The sequence below is a fragment of the Lactuca saligna genome, chromosome 4, assembly GCF_052625555.1.
Source record: "Lactuca saligna cultivar CGN05327 chromosome 4, ASM5262555v1, whole genome shotgun sequence".
Classification (NCBI taxonomy): Eukaryota; Viridiplantae; Streptophyta; class Magnoliopsida; order Asterales; family Asteraceae; genus Lactuca; species Lactuca saligna.
The window spans coordinates 159,962,682-159,979,509 of NC_136420.1; the positions used below are offsets into that span (position 1 = coordinate 159,962,682).

Here is a 16,828-nt window from a genome sequence, read left to right on the forward strand (position 1 = left end):
AGCATAACATTACCCTACGACTCAGCCAACATACTAATTATGCACATATGCCTTTCCAGGCCATGACCTTTCGGTCCACATCGCATTGCCTTCCGGCCTACAAAATGTAATGCCTTCCATCCCATAACGTAATGCCTTCCGGCCCATATCCCGCAATATCATACAACAGACAATTACTCGGATTTCCATCCGATAAAAGGGTCGGCCTTGGTGCCTTAAACCCTATAGATATAGTGAGGATAACTCACCTTGAAACTGCCGACTGAACAGATAACTCAAGTTGCTCCGATCGCTGATACGATCTCCACCACTGGATAGCCACCAATGCACTAAAATCAAAACCATAATCAACAATTACCAAAGTACCCCTGGAAACCATTGGTTAACCCTTGGTCAAATACTAGGTCAAAGTCAACCCCTGACTAACCCTACTCGCTGAGTCAGCCCTATGACTCGCCGAGTTCCCATACTCAAAACTTCACTCGATCCGCGACCTAACTCGCCGAGTCACCCCGAGACTCACCGAGTCCAACAACTCTGAGTCCACTCGCACAAAACTCACCGAGTCATCCCTTGACTCGCCGGTTCTCGACTCAACCAGAAAATATTTGAACTCTTCGACAAGACTCGCCGAGTCCAAAAACAAACTCGCTGAGTCTAAGGCTATCATCAACCTACTCGTCGAGTTGTCCATACAACTCGCTGAGTTTCAGGCCATCATCATCCAACTCGCCGAGTTGTTCTTCCAACTCGTCGAGTCTCAGCTCATCTTCAAGCAACTCGTCGAGTCCACCCATGTGACTCACCGAGTACCACCGGTCTAAATCCATACATAAGCGTTCCAGACCATGAAATTGATCCAAAACATAGATCTAGCCTCCTACAACTCATTCATCACGTAAAGTGGCAAACTTTACGTGAATCCAAAGAGATCTATGCATTTTGCACTTTAGGGCTAAGGTTTGGGACAAGATAGCTTCATCCAACACTCAACACAGGGACTTTCCTGCATTCCAACTCTCATCCATTCCAGATCTGAGGTAGCAACCTCATATCTAACCTCTAGATTCCAATAGCATCCAAGATAAGCTTCCCTTAAATCCCAAAATGAAGAGACAAGATAACAGCAGCCTAAGAACGAGATATTACCTCAAAGGAACGCCCCAATCTGCAAGGAAACTCGAATCCAAGCAAAGCCCTTTGCTCCACACCTTCAATTTCCCATACTTTCTTCAAAAATTACTTCTCCAAGCTCTAATCCACTCAACAGTGGTGCTTCTCCACGATTTTAGGGTTTCAGGGACTCAAAGGGGTGATAAAGAGGCTGGGGAGGAAACATAATGCTCTTTATATAGGGCTCAACCCCGAGAATTAGGGTTTTCTCCACTCAGCGCCTACTCGCCGAGTCCATCTCATTGACTCGCCGAGTCGGCTATTTAACACGCGACCAAGTCGCGACTCTACTCGCCGAGTCCATCCATGGACTCGTCGAGTCACTCTTTCCTAAATTACACTTTTTGCCCTTCCACTCAACTCTTGCTATTTCAGGATGTTACAAAAAGATCCTTATTGATATACCTACGATTACAGAGGGTATACTCCCGAGGTTATATATAATAAGAATCCCATAGACTAAGAATCCGTGGTTTCGCTCTACTTCCTTTTCCTCGTTGGGATGTGGATATAGAGTAGTATCACATATTCGAAGGCCTATCGGATCTAAGCTATATATAATTTGTGTACCCTATGTAATTTTAGTAGGACTCGATATGGATCACCCAGTGAAATGTTAATAATCTCTTAGGATTCTTTAGACATTTCCATTCTCGCACGAACTCTGTAGAAAACCTTATCCACTTCAGTGTTTGATAGAAGAGTTGATCCGAACTCAGAAGAAGTTCATTGAGAATATTTCCAGTTCGGAAATAAATGAACTGGGATGAGACTATTGAAACCACCAAGTGCCTATAACTTTTAGGGACAACAGTGGGAAATTCGCCTGAACTTTCGAGATTTTCAGTCATCCATCATGAAGTGGTGACATTCAGAGTCATAATCGGAAGTAAGACGGAGTAGAAATTCAATATGTCTACACGAGAGGAGAACCCTAGGTATCTATCCGAAGAAAACCAATGCCGGCCCCCAGTCAAGGACAAGAGGTAGACAGAGGGAGCCAATATATGGAACCTGAGAAATGTCTTTTCCTCGTTATAGTCACGGTAATACACCCATAAAATAATACAATTTAGTGAGTTAGTGATTACACTACTCAAGCTATGTCTTAGGTAAATCGCCTTTTCCCGTTGCAAGTAATATGATTAGAGCGGATCCCAACACCTCGATTGAGAGTGTTTAGCCATAAGTCTTCATGAGCCTTTCTTCCTGCAGTCTTCGTTCCGAACTGTCCTCAGATCTTTCTAGAGCCGGAGAGTGAATCTCTCCAGTATAAGATAACTTAGTAGGAACGACCCCTATCTTATGGCTTTCCGATACTCATACCCTACCTTGATACCAGGACTGCATCATAGGGATGTAGGTCAAACCTTCGAGAACATACTCCTACTCCATTGGTAAACGATTGAAATACATCTAGGTCCAAAGATAACCCTTACTAGGAATTCTAGTCAGTATGAAGGGTTAGTAAGAAGTTTATTAGTATGATTTCATCGCTCATACATTTCCAAGTTATATATAACGAAGACCTGGTAGACAGTAAAATGTGAGACTGCTGACTTAGTTTCTTTTCCTCGTCGGGATGTGAAACTAAAATAGAATCACACATTTTACTATCCACCAAGTCTCAATTATATCATAATGTGTATAAGCTGAGTTCTCATGTATAATAGCCCATCTCTTAGTCAGAATCAAATAATCTAGATCCAACCTTGGTCACTCACGAACCCCTTGTCTTTCGTGTTACAGAATCATATCATCATTCGAAGATAGTCAGCCGAACAACGAAGCCCCTATCCTTCATATCGATGCCGCCACTTTCCAAGCTGCAATAACAGTTGCCGTGCCAGCTGTCCTTGCAAACCTCAACGCTAGTAATGCAATCCCTGACAAAGGAATGGAAAATTCTGATCGTCGTACTGATCCAAGAAGCCAACAAATGGTGACAGTCACGGACACGCAGAGTTGCAAAACTGAGAGGAGGAAACGAAAACACCGAGTTCGAAAGGAACGCCAACGACTCCAAAGACTTGCCACACAACGGCAGCAAGCGGAAACCCCCGCCCCTTCAGCACCAGTACGACCCATTTCACAAGTCCCTAGCATCAGGACCAACCCTACACACAAAGGTGGTGTTAAAGTCGTACTCTTTAAAGGAAAATTTTCAAAGTGGAGGAACGAGGAGGGCACCCGTGTCCACGTAACTCTGATTAAGAACCTCACCCCCACCACCAATACTAGTGCGAACCAGACATGTCACCAGTGCGGCGAGATGGGACACCTCAAAAGGACTGTCTGATAATAAAGAACTCCGGCGCAGACGGGAAGATACTAAGGATGACTGCTGCAGGAGAAACTACTCCAGACCCTCGTTAAAGTATTCTAAGAGCTTGTTGTATCAGAATAGTAAACTGTTTAGAACTAGTGCAACCAGAACCTTATCTTTTGCGAGACCCCATTAGTATAGGGACCCTCGTACTGCGTGTACTTGCTTTTGTAATACGCCTAGTTCACAACACTAATCTTGTAGTAAATCTAATACTGTAAAGCTATTGAAAGTCGCAGCACTGTTATAAAATAAAAAAAAATTCACAAGGTAAAGCTATGATGGCTCGGTATATACGATAAGGCCATGCATAATTAAGATGGATAGACCTCGAGTGAGTGATGCCGCCTCATTTCCTGTTCCTCGTTTGGTTGTGGATTTAGGGCGGAGTCGCTCAGTCAACAGTCCTCCCCACCTTAATTATACATGACTAGTGTATGCTAGGTGATTATAGAAAGGCCTCGTGAGAATCCATTCATGAAAGGTACACTATTCCAAAACACTCAGTACCCTCTATAATTCCATGTCGAATCTATCGGATCAAGTATTTGCGATAGTGATATGGGACGAAACCCGAGACGCCAAGAAACTTGTATGTCGTTCAGCGCATAGCTCTATCGACCCTCATTCTATGTCATGTTAATGTTTGTCAACCTCGACGCCTCTATCAATCATGGTTCGACTTAGTACAACCATGTGTAAATTCCTAAGTGTTGTGTAAAAAGAACTTTCACCGTAGCCATTTCGGCAAATAAAGGTTCTTCCGAATCTAATAATAAAACCTAATGAAATCCGTTAGTCGTCCCTCTTATCTAAAAACAATCCGAAATACCCCTGAGTAGGGTACTGCGCACTGTTAACCAACCACTTCTTAGACAGATAGAACCCGAAGTGAAACACACTACAGGCATTCCGGAAGACGATAACCACCCGAAACCTACTCCGTAGATCCCATAGACAGGCCCTTAGCACCTCACAATCTGGTTTGTAAATCAAGGGGAAAGAACTCATGTGATTGACTACTATTATCTGGGTAGGTTCATAAGAGTGGTATATAATTTAGATCAAAAAGATTTAAGATGTGTGCTTCCTCCCTACTCCCTATTCCTTGTTTGGTTGTGGGTTTGGGGTGGATTCGCACAACTGAAAATCCTGCCGACCTTAATTATATACGGCTGGCATACGCCAAGTATTAGTGGTTAAGCCAAGTATGAGCTCTACCACAAACCTCATAGTAACACCCTACATCCTATCCCATAGAATAAGAAATAGAGTCAAGAGAACAACTGCGGGTTGAGCTACTAAATGACCACAAATCCGAAATTGTTGTCATCCCGGTTAAGCTAATATAATAGCTAGCACCCTCAGTTAGGATAAGTCACTCAAGTTGTAAGAGTCAGGGACATTGACTACAACCATCCATTCACGCTTAATCCCATGAGTTAAGCATCTCAGCAGATATCTCAAAAACCTGGAAGCAGCGATAAGTTAAATGTTGAGAAGAGTGGGTGAGGAAATTAGAAGTTTCGGGTAACAGAACCCTATACTTTCTAGATTTGATCTAAATCGAGAAAACTCTGAAACACCAGAAGAGTAGTTGCAAAGGATACTTGCACTACTTAGGCACTTCGTCTATCCCGTTAACAACAAGTAGTGCCTAGGAAACTCCACCTCACCTCGTGGAAGAAGTCACCATCGCCCTGTAGATGATTGACTGCATTTTCCGAAGTGAATACTAGAATGTTAAGAACCACAGGATAACCTCCGCAGCCAAGAATACTTGAATAAAGTCCAAAAGTAGGTTGCATTAAACCTCGTAACCCAAATCCCGAAGAGATTTTAGACTCAACACCAGTCTAGGTGTTAGTCGATGGGTTATACAAGTGCACGCGCCTTCTATAGCTGGAATAAACTGACACCTCAGAGAATAGGGCATATCTTAGAGATTCATTGGACTACCAGGTGTTCCAAGACTACTATCTCACACGGAAATTGCAGAACCACCTCCCGAGATAGTCCAACACTACAAGAAAATCTCTAAGAACTGAGTTAGCCCTGAGCATAGATTGCTAATCATGAAGCAACAAGGCAAGTAAGAGCATGGTTCATCCTATTAGGAATCATATTGTGGGAGCATCAACTAGATGATGATGTAAAGTTTAGAGGCATTCTAAACAGCCGTCTGGTAAAACCCTCACTCCCCGACCCTGATAGTTCTGTCAGGAACATCTCGAACTAAAAGTGCATGTTCATTTTGCACTAGGTTGAGATAGACGCCCTGCAGCAAACAGATCCTCATAGACATCCAATTCATCTGATGACCCAGAGGCCCTCTGAAAGCAAATCAACAAGAAACACAAATCCAAGGATAACCTGAGCTTTCTAAGAACCAACCCTCGACATACCACGACTACTTTTGGAAATTCCATAAGCTTTGCCCCAAATAAAATCCACGTCTTAGACTTGAAAAGTGTTTGCCCGACGTCACTCTTTGTATCCCATTGATTTTGACAGAAATCATTGGGAACCCTAACTTCGTAGACGAACCTGTAGGAATCGCTAACAGAACAAAAACGAAATCCGCATCCCGTTAGGTGAAAGTCGTTGGAACGCCAAACAAAGGCTAGAGTTCACTTGGGAGTGCGAGGACCAACCGAATAGGAAGTACCCTCATACCTTTACACAAGTGTTCATGCCTATTTCCTTTCCTAAACCCTAATTTTAGGACGAAATTCCCTCTAACGGGGGGATGATCTGACAACCTGAAATTTATTATGTCACGGTAAACCCTTATTCCGTTAATAAAACTTGTTTTATTAAATTGTTTCGTTAACCTTTTTGGATTAGGTTAATTAAATTTGGGACTTTTACTATAACTTCACGAGTGTTCAAAATGCAGTAGAAACACATGAAAATCCATCGATATACTTTTTAGAAAAGTTTCTAATTCACGACCCCGTCGAGTTACAACCATTCAATCGGGTACGACCAAAAGCCCTGTTCAACGTCAGTATCGGGTAGATTTCTACCGAGCCACAAACTCAAAACCCTATATAAGGGTGAATGAACCTCATTTACACCTTTTTCAATCTCTCTCTACTCTCTCTCTCTCTCTACAAAGCCGATTTTGATCCAAAAACACCTCCTTCAAGCCCCAAACTAGTAAGTAATCTACCCTAACTTGTTGTTTAGCTCATTTAACATGCAAATTCGTGTTTAAGACATCCAAAAGCCTCATAAACATGTGTTTACAGCCCAAGAACACTCTTGGACCGCAAACACTTATAAATGGGGTTTTGAAGCCACAAAACCCTCCTAAATCACTCCTAGAGCTTATATATGACTTGTGGACTTACACATATGAGCTTGGAACACCAAAACCTTATCATATGGAGAGTAAACAAGAGTTTACAGCCCAATAACACTCTTGGACCATAAACCCCTCTTCATGGGCCGTGAACACCATTTAAGGTGTTAAATTTTCCCTTAAACACCTCCTAAGGCTTGGTAAAATGTCTAGAATCAACCACAATTGAAGTAGGGCCTTTAAACATCAAAGAAACCAAGGACCTAGGATTTTATGGCCGTAAACCCCCCAGGAATTGGTCCATGGGCCGTAAACTCACATAATGAGGCCAAATAATGCCCTAAGTTCCCCATATGGCCTGGAAAAATGCATAGAACTTTATATCCTTTCATTTAAGACCTTGATTCATGAAGGGAATGACCAAGTGAGAGTTTACGGCCGTAAACTCTAAGTTTACAGCCATGAACTCCCTTAAATGCTCTATTTGGAGCCTTAAACCCTTCTTAAGCCCTAAATGTGAACCTAGCCAAACTCTACGAGTGATATAAGACCTTAAAACATCCAAGAACACACCACCCATGAGTTTACGGCCGTAAACTCATGGGGATATGGTCTTAGGGCCAAAAACTTCATAAAGAGTTTACTCTTGAACAGTAAACTCCCTAACTAGGCCATACACCCCCCGTATTTCAACCCTATAGCCTCCTAGCACTTGACCAAAGTGTTTTCCGCACACTAGGATGCTTATACATGTTTAAGTAGTATTATAATTACTAATTGTATGTAAACATATGTTATCATATCTTAATAGGTCACTAAGTGTGTTCAAGTCTTTACTTGACACCGAGCACCCAACCGACACCTCCATCCGATCCACTTACAACAGGTGAGTTCATACCCTTGAATTAACCTTTTAAATGATTTTAATTGTTTTTATAGGGGGGTAATACAAGTTCAATGGTACAGTTATTAGATAAATTGTATGTGATTAATAACTGTATAGCTAACTAGACTCTTGCATGTTAACTGTTTTAAACAAATTGAGATTCTCAAATCATGTTTTCAAATCTTGTTAAAGTATGAATATCTCTTTTTAGATCATTAAATGTTATCCAATGTTTTCCAAAGTGTGTTTTCTAAAGAGATGTCCAGTGTAATGACTTATTAAAGGTTTTCTTCACTAAAACTGTTTTATAAAAACCCTTTTTAAAGCTTGTTTTACATAATGACATCAAGTCGTAGAATTATTAATTATAAAGGTTTTACTAAAGTTTCTTCTATGTATTTATTTCGTTAAATGCATGCCTATATTTGTATAATTATATAAATAATGTTTAAAAGACTTAGGAAGGTTAGTTCGCCCTATTTCCTTTTCCTCGTTGGGATGTGGTCTGGTGGGTATCGGGCATCTGTCCGAAGGTCGTTTAAACATTAGTTATATATCATGTATACAAGTATATACATAAAGGTTTCCATCGACCAGTTCATAGATGAGATACACTAGTAATTATTGTAGGAATAACTAGGAGACTCTATCTCTCTCTCTATCTCTATCTGTATCTACATCTATATCTGTATCTATATCTCTATCTCTATCTCTATCTCTATCTCTACCTCTATCTCTCTCTCTCTCTCTCTCTCTCTCTCTCTCTCTCTTTTGCTTTAGAATGCGACACACTATTTCTAGCTATAATGCTTCATTGCGTCAACACCGTGTAACCAGAGTCTCCAGGAAGGAGAGCGAACATCATGTGTATAGATCTATACGGGACTGACACTCCCACACCGAGACTACTAGCTACAGTCCACGCCGGTAAGGCCCATGGGTGACATAATGCCACTACCTCTAATGCCACTATCTTTACGCGTGACCTGGAGGGTCATCGGATACTCTATCGTCGATCAACATGGTTACATTTGAGTTCACATTCACCCTTTTGTTTTAGATTTTGCAAGCTGTATCATTCCCTCGATACTATCTGGATTTTATGCTTCCTTTTATTAGACTGAGCTAGGCGTATGAACTATTCGATACTCTCCTGGAGTCTATGTTTTCATTTTAGTCAGCAGTGTTACTGCTGAAGTATATGTTATTTTCCCCTAGTATTTTTACTTGTGTTTTACTTATTTTTCCTATAAAGTCAATACTGTGTTTTGGTAAGAATAGTAATTTGGGGAAAATTTCACTTTAAAACATAAACTCGTCAGGTCTTGGTAGAAGACTTCTTTTAATTAGAAAATATAGGCTTTTCTAGAAAGGACACTAATACACCGTAGATTCTACGCTACTATCTTTCATAAAGTTATTTTGAATAAAAATGTGTAATTATACAAATGACACTAAATACTTATGAACTCACCAGCATTATAAAAATGCTGATACTCGCTTTCAAAATAACTTGTATTCTCAGATCATTAATAGATAGGTACATCCCAGCAGTAATTGCGGAAACAGCCGAGTACCGAGCTGCATCTATATTAGTTTCTGTATTACTTTGATGTTTCTATGCAATGTAAACTATGTAAAATTATTACTATTAATGCAATGGTTGTTGTACTTTGATTACTATACTGCATATGTTGTGATACTTGACATGACGTCATCCACCCCAGAACATTTCCGCCGTTCTGGTTTTGGGGTGTGACATCATAGGCCCCTCGGTGATTTAATGATGATATTTATGTGATAGGCCTAACCCATACTTGATTGATGTGTTCAGTTTTTAGTCTGATTTGATCATCATAAATCAGAAATCAAGAAACAACTGACTAACTGTTAGGTTGATTCATAATCCATGACTCAGTCCACAATGATATCTTGAAAGAAACAAATGAATATTTGATCAATTATATAAGGGTCAATTTTTGATAAGATCGAAGTTCGGAAATTGATGTGGAAAGGACACTTTGTTGGTTTTCAAAGTCAGTCTGAGCAATAGTAGTTAATGAATTGTGCAAGCATGACATTGTTGGAAATAGGTGTCAAATATCATAACTAATTAATGTAACTTTGGGAATAATAACAATGTCCTTTTAGGTTTCCCTCAAGAGTAAGAATAGCTAGAAATAGTTTTAGGAGATTGATATAGTATTTTATTAATTTATTATATAATTAATAAATTACTTAGACACTTGCTAGAATTAATTTGGAATTAAACTGTGATTAATATAAAGTACATGGGCTGAATATTAATTTTTCAATAGTTGAACAAAGGGAACATTCTAGAAGCCCATAGGTGGTGTATGGTTTTAGAGCCTCCCTTAAGGGTTCTATAAATAATTTAAGTAATAAATAGCGCACTATTTTTTTTTATTCTCACCCCTATCTCTCTCTTAGTTTCTAGGTTTCTTGGTTTCGGGTGTGAAACATTATATGTACTCTACTTGGCGCACCAATCTTCCAAGAAGCAACAAAGAGAATCAAGAGTTCAAGTATACAATGCAATCAAATTATCTAAAGGTTACTATATGAATCCCTATTCCTTTAGCTTCTAATTTTAGCTTTAAAAGTATGTTTCTATAATAGTAAAACTTAGATCCTAGGGTGCATGCACTTAAGATAATTTTGGAATGCTTCTGTTGCGATGATCTAGTGTATAGTTGCTTAGAAGACCCAACACCTTTTACTCAAAATGGGAAAGAAAATGGTACACTTAAATTATATTATTTAAGTTCTTATTGCTTACAAAAAATCCTACTTCTATAATTAGTAGGTCACTATGTTTTTTAAATAATTTGTGTTTTCTATGGTTCTTCCATGTTACAACTTTGTACCAATTCGGTCAATTTAGAATGGATCGATTAAACATTCCATTAGGTAGTATGGTTTTGACTTTCTGCGTGGTGTTCATTCTCGTTAGGCTCTTGGAATCACATCTAGAAGTGGTGGGAAAACTCATAAAATCTAACCACTTCACCTACTTCACTACCTTCAACCCTTTTCTCATACCTCTGCGGAGAAATGGTTTCATGTTCATTCATCGATTGGTTAATCCTTTTTGTTCATATCTCTTTCTCCATTTTCGGTCTCGATTATTTCACAATATTGAATGGCCAATTCTCCTAGAGACTTGCGATTTGTTTGTTTTCCAAGAATATTGTGTCAGATATGTAAGCCATGTATTTGGGAGGAACTTAAAAGAAGGGATTTCTATTTTTTTCACCCTATTTTGTGGTCTTCCAGCTATTTAAATAAATAAGAATATATATATATATATATATATATGTCTAATCCCCAGTGGTGATGGGACCAACCATGATGTATGTCATCCAACCGAACCTCAATGTCTTTTTACCCGATCCATGTGACTCTCTGGCCGCAATTATAGTTACTTAGGTGGTATCCTGAGATTGAAGAGATTGAATTACTCTGGGGAACACACAAAACATATGTGGCAACCGGTTATTTTGGGTTAATAAAAGTTAAACAAGTCAAACGAGTCAAACATAAGTCAAATAATTAAATAGTTAAAATTTAAATCATGAAAATTCACTTAATTTTGAGGTTTTCAGTTTTAGGAATAAAAACCACATGCTAACCAAAATCTTACCTTAGTCGAGAACACCTTAGGCCGAAATCCCACCTAGACTAAGAACCCTAGACCAAGAACCACTCTAGAACGAAGACTCTAGTTCTTGGTTGAGGTTTTGGACCGAAATCAAGGTGATTTCGGTGAGGATAAGCCGAAATAACCAAAACTTACCCTATGACACTTTTTCCTAGGTGCCAAATTACACATTTCAATGTAAACATCACGTCATCCTTATCCCCTTTATAGGTATTAGACCGAGATCACCTTCCCATTTCTAATTTTACGTCTCAAACTCCCCTCACTTTTCTCTCAAAATTGATAAGAACTTCTTCTAATCTCCAAACTTTCCCAAGAACATCAACAAGATATTCCCAGGAACTTCATCAACTTACCCAGAAGGCTATTTTATATAGCTTGATTATTAAAAAAACATTGATACGATGTCACACCCCGGCCGTCGGCGGAAACACCGAGCGGTGTAACGTCATTCCTTGTATCATAGTTATCAAATATATATTGAACAGTATAAAAGATTTATCATAAACTACATACCTTTATTGATAATAGAAAGTTATATTATTCCAGCTTATCAAATTCCTGAAAACACATGCGTTTTGAAAATACGTCAACATAAAGTTGGTGAGTTCATAGGTTTTGACTCTGAGTAAAGATAGTACTTTTTCCCAAGTTGGAAAAGTATATAATATAGTTTGAAGATATTATTTTGACTCATACTTGTTTCTAACATATAGCATATATTTCCTAGGTATAATGGTTTACTTACCAAATAAGTAGTATACCTATACGTTTCATATATTATGCATATAGGTGTTTGTAATGCCATACAAACAGAGATTGCTATGTATAAATCTTATTTCAATTCTATACAATTAAAAGCCGCTACGTATAAATCTATTTCAATTCTATACGAGTATGTAGTATAGTATATTTGTCTACTTAATGAGCAAGTAGTATACCTACAAGTTCCTTATACCTAAAGTATAAATGTTTGGGAAACTTATAGTTAACATTCATACTTGTATATCGACAAAGTATAATGCTTCTAACAATTTTCTACCATGAGTCCATAACCGTGGTTGTATGACTAGTTTCAAACCTCTGCTTGATGCTACAAGTTTCACATCTTAAGATAAGTTCCACATGCTTCATCAACATTGGAACAATAAACAAATAAAAGGACAGTGCATCACTCGCTTAAGTTTGGTTGTAGCTAACAACCACAATTGGGGTTGTCAACCCATATCTTATTCATACACAACTTCCTCACTCGCACGGGATTAGTGGTTACACGTCAGAGGATTTTCCCTAAGATTTTCAATCTTAGTTGATGAATACAATAGCTCATTTAGACTTGTCGAGTTCCGTTAGTTCTAGTAGTAAAAGCATATTCATGTCTAAAACCGTAAGTTATTAGACTATGCTTTACGCATTACTCCTAATTTTTATAATAATTAGGCAGTATAATAGCTATAATTTGAGTTAAAATCAGGTTTTCTCTTAACATAAAACCAATAATAACAACATATAACGTTCGTAGTTTTATCTTGACATAAAACCAACAATAACAACATATAACCTTCCTAGTTTTATCTTGACATAAAACCAATAATAACAATGTACATTTCAATTAACAGATAGAACTTACGAGTATAACTATAGAACTATATCGCACACAAAATATATATAGAATCCTAATTATAACTCAAGATCTACATTAGTATAATACTATAACAATAACACGCTAACAAGTTTACGATAGTTGTATAGATACAAATAATTATATCCCAATTAACGAACTTACTATCATATAATTATAGTATTAACTTGTGTTCAATATTTAGCATGCGTTTTCCCCCGAAAATATAAAAAAGTGGGGTCGTGAAACTCACCCTAGTAGCGTGATTTTATGTAATCTAAGCAGAAACGGTCAGCGGTACAAGGTTGTTAGGCTAGAGATGCAAGAGGGCTTCAACAAATGAGAGAGGAGAAAGAAGTTCAGGAGTAAGATTGGTTGAGGTTGAAACTGCTATTTATAGGAAGATTTTTAGCCTCTCACGTCGTGATCCATATAGTCTCACGTCGTGAGCCTTGTATGGTCACCCCGTAGACTTGCCATTTGCGTCCCTAGCTTCGGAATGTAGCCATATGACTCCTCATGTTGTGAGATATCCTTGCTCACATCGTGAGGTTAGAACTTATCCCTTCGTAGCCTCGCCACGCACATTCTAGGTCTGAAATGTGGCAATTTGACTCCTCACATCGTGAGTTTCTATGCTCACGTCGTGAGCTCATTCAGATTAGGGTTTCTAACAACTGTATCTTCATAAGGTCATAACTTTCGCATATGAACACCATTTTTAACGTTCTTTATATCCACGGTATTTACAAGTACTACAACTCTCTTTTAGACTCCAATAGCTAATTCTAAGCCTATTTTAAAATCCTCTTATTATAGAGATTTATAGTGTTCGGTTATCATAACTTTTTCACGCGAAGTGAGATTTAGACGTTCTCTATATCTTTGGAGTCGTATGGACATATACTTTGAGTTGTATTATAAATAAAGTTCATATTTTTATTATAATTTATCAAGAACTACATAGTAAGTTTATCACATTACTAATTAAACAACATCGCATTGCATGATTGGCATAATCACATGTGATTGTTATTGACCTATTTTGACTAGTGTTACATACGACTATATTCACATCTTCTACCTTGAAGAACATCGCCACCCACTGCATTATCCAGCAAAGAACACACACGAGGTGAGTTCATACCCTACATTTTCCACAAATTTTCTATTAGGGGGAGGGGGGATCCAAGTAAAACAAAAGAAAACTTGTGTTAAAAACACAATATGATATCTCATACTTTTACGATTGTCTGTGAAAGAATACTAAAATACACGAAATAGATTTATTTCCAAACTTGTGAACATATACATGCTAAGTTTTTCAAAAATTACAAATCCATGAAGCTTTCGTACAAAACACTACACTTTTCTTACGAATTATATATATATATATATATATATATATATATATATATATATATACACACGAAACATACAATTGGATTTCAATAAATAAACTATATTTAACATGGTTATAATAACTCAAAGTTGGGTATTAACAATATGTTTGGTTTACGAATACATACATTTTGTCAAATGGTTTTATTTATATAAAACTACATTACACCATTTTCATGTACAATACAGTTTACATTCTGGAAAAATGCATTCAATTGGTTTTATAAAGATATAAAACTACATTACACTACTTTAGAGTACAACAATACCATTACATTTTTAGTCTTAGGGTATTTAAGACTACATTACATGTAAAAGAAAATATTGGATTTTCTAGAAGAACACACTATCATTTCTAGGAACAAAAACATATATTTCTCATACAAAATGCTTATGAACATACCAAATTAAGTGTTGTCACTTTTTCAAAACCACTTGTATTCTCAGGGAATCAATAGACATGTACCCACACATGTTTTGCGATGACGGAGCTTAGCATTGTTACGTCTTATATTTTTTCCATATGTTTTTGGAGTCAAACAAACAATGATTCAAACTCAATGTATATATTAAAGTATCAATACAATGTTTGTAATGTTTTGATCTCTATTATTCAATTGTTATGATATTGTACATGATGTCATCCGCCCCCGAACGTTTCCGCCGTTTTATCGGTTCGGTGGTGTGACAACATAGATATGAACTGGTTAAATAGAAATCGGAAACCGATGTTTCCAATTTCCTCAAAATGAGAAGCTTTTTCTACATCCATATGATTTACTAAAGTAGATAATAATTCCCATATAATAAAAGATCTTGGTCCATGGAATCCCAACAAGGTAACTATGTAAGAACTCCAACATGTTCGATGTTTCTTCGGCCAAATATGATATACAAGTGGAACATGCACTATACATAAGTTATGCGGAAAACTACATATTTTTTCCGGTTCTAAAATACTTTGGGCGAATTTGGGTTCTATCTGGAAAGCATGTATTTTTTTTTTGTTTTTGCCATTGGTTACTGGTTGAGCCACTAGAATGGAATGAGATAAGAATATATGGAGATCTTTGCTCTCTAATTACTCTTAACATGATTTCCCTCTATATAAGACTTATTACGGATGGCCTAATTGATGATTCAAATATACAATTATGGATAAGAGGGCGGCACCACTTCATCCACCCTTGGGATCGATGAACGAATCCTACATTCATGAGTTTGAGTGTGATGGTCCATGAAAACCAAAATTAGAATGTATGATTTCACTACTCGACAGACTTACCCAATACGCCAGGGAGGCGCTTGCCTCCGGCGTGATGAGTGCTCGACAAGCAGAACCAATCACGAAGGCCATAGCAGTAGGGAAGTGAATTTTTACAAAAATAGAATAGATGGACTTCATTCCGAGTAAGACAGCCACTTGAGAGACAAAATAAAGAAAGAAATAGTTCGCCCTAATTTGGAGGCAAAGTATATATAAATACATAATCAAACTTATGTGGAAGATAACCAGAAACGACTGGGACTATACTAGGAAACCCATTGAATTCGAACTGGAGATTGGATGGAAATTGGATTTCTTTTTCGTGTAGTTTATAATTGGATGTAACTATTCAAATGTTTTCAAGAATAAATCATTCTCTTACTAGATATCTTCTTGTTCATCAATCTTCGAAGAATGAAGGTTGAATTATTGTAAGTTTTTGGTTCCAAATCTTTCCCAAAAGTACACAAGTTTTAAATCTTAATGCATGCATTTTTCCTTCTACCAATAGAGTTGTATACCGCAAAAAAGTCGTAGTAGTAATTTAGTAAATAAGGATTGGTGAAGAAAAGAAAAGAGGGTGGCCCATCATCATCATATTAAAGGGGTGTGACTTGGTATGAGGCTCGTACTATAGAGCAAGCGAAGAAAACATAAGTGGGGTTCATTAACACTCCTATAAGAAAACGACAAAAAAAGAAAACATCAATGATATTAAATGATCGATATGAGAATGAAGCACCCAAGCATTAGAAGAAAGTCGACCTTACTCAACAAGGAACTTTCCTAGCTTAGTAAGGTTGCTTGTTTCCACTCACTGAAGATTCATCAACAAAAAATGTCAACATGGGGAGGGTACTTAAATGTCTCTCACTAACAGTATCTTCATGTGAATCACATGTAATTCATATGTAATTCACTTGTGATTTACATGTGAATCACAAGTCAATCATATGTGAATTACATGTGATTCATATGTGAATCACATGTAATTCATATGTAAATTACATGTTATTTATCCACCAGCTAATGCATCTTTACCCGCCAGCTACAACCATCAAAGATTCATATACATATATAATTATCATCAAATAAAACATATATAATATAATAAAACCTCCAAGATACCTAGAAAGCCTCATTTAGGTCATCTTCTCTCTATAAC

The 16,828-nt window shown here is 37.6% G+C and overlaps 1 pseudogene; it reads right to left on the reverse strand.

Annotated features, from left to right (window-relative positions):
- Positions 1-11,134: 11,134 nt before the first annotated feature.
- On the reverse strand, positions 11,135-15,613 carry LOC145040304 (putative mitochondrial protein ymf1; annotated as a pseudogene).
- Positions 15,614-16,828: the final 1,215 nt, after the last annotated feature.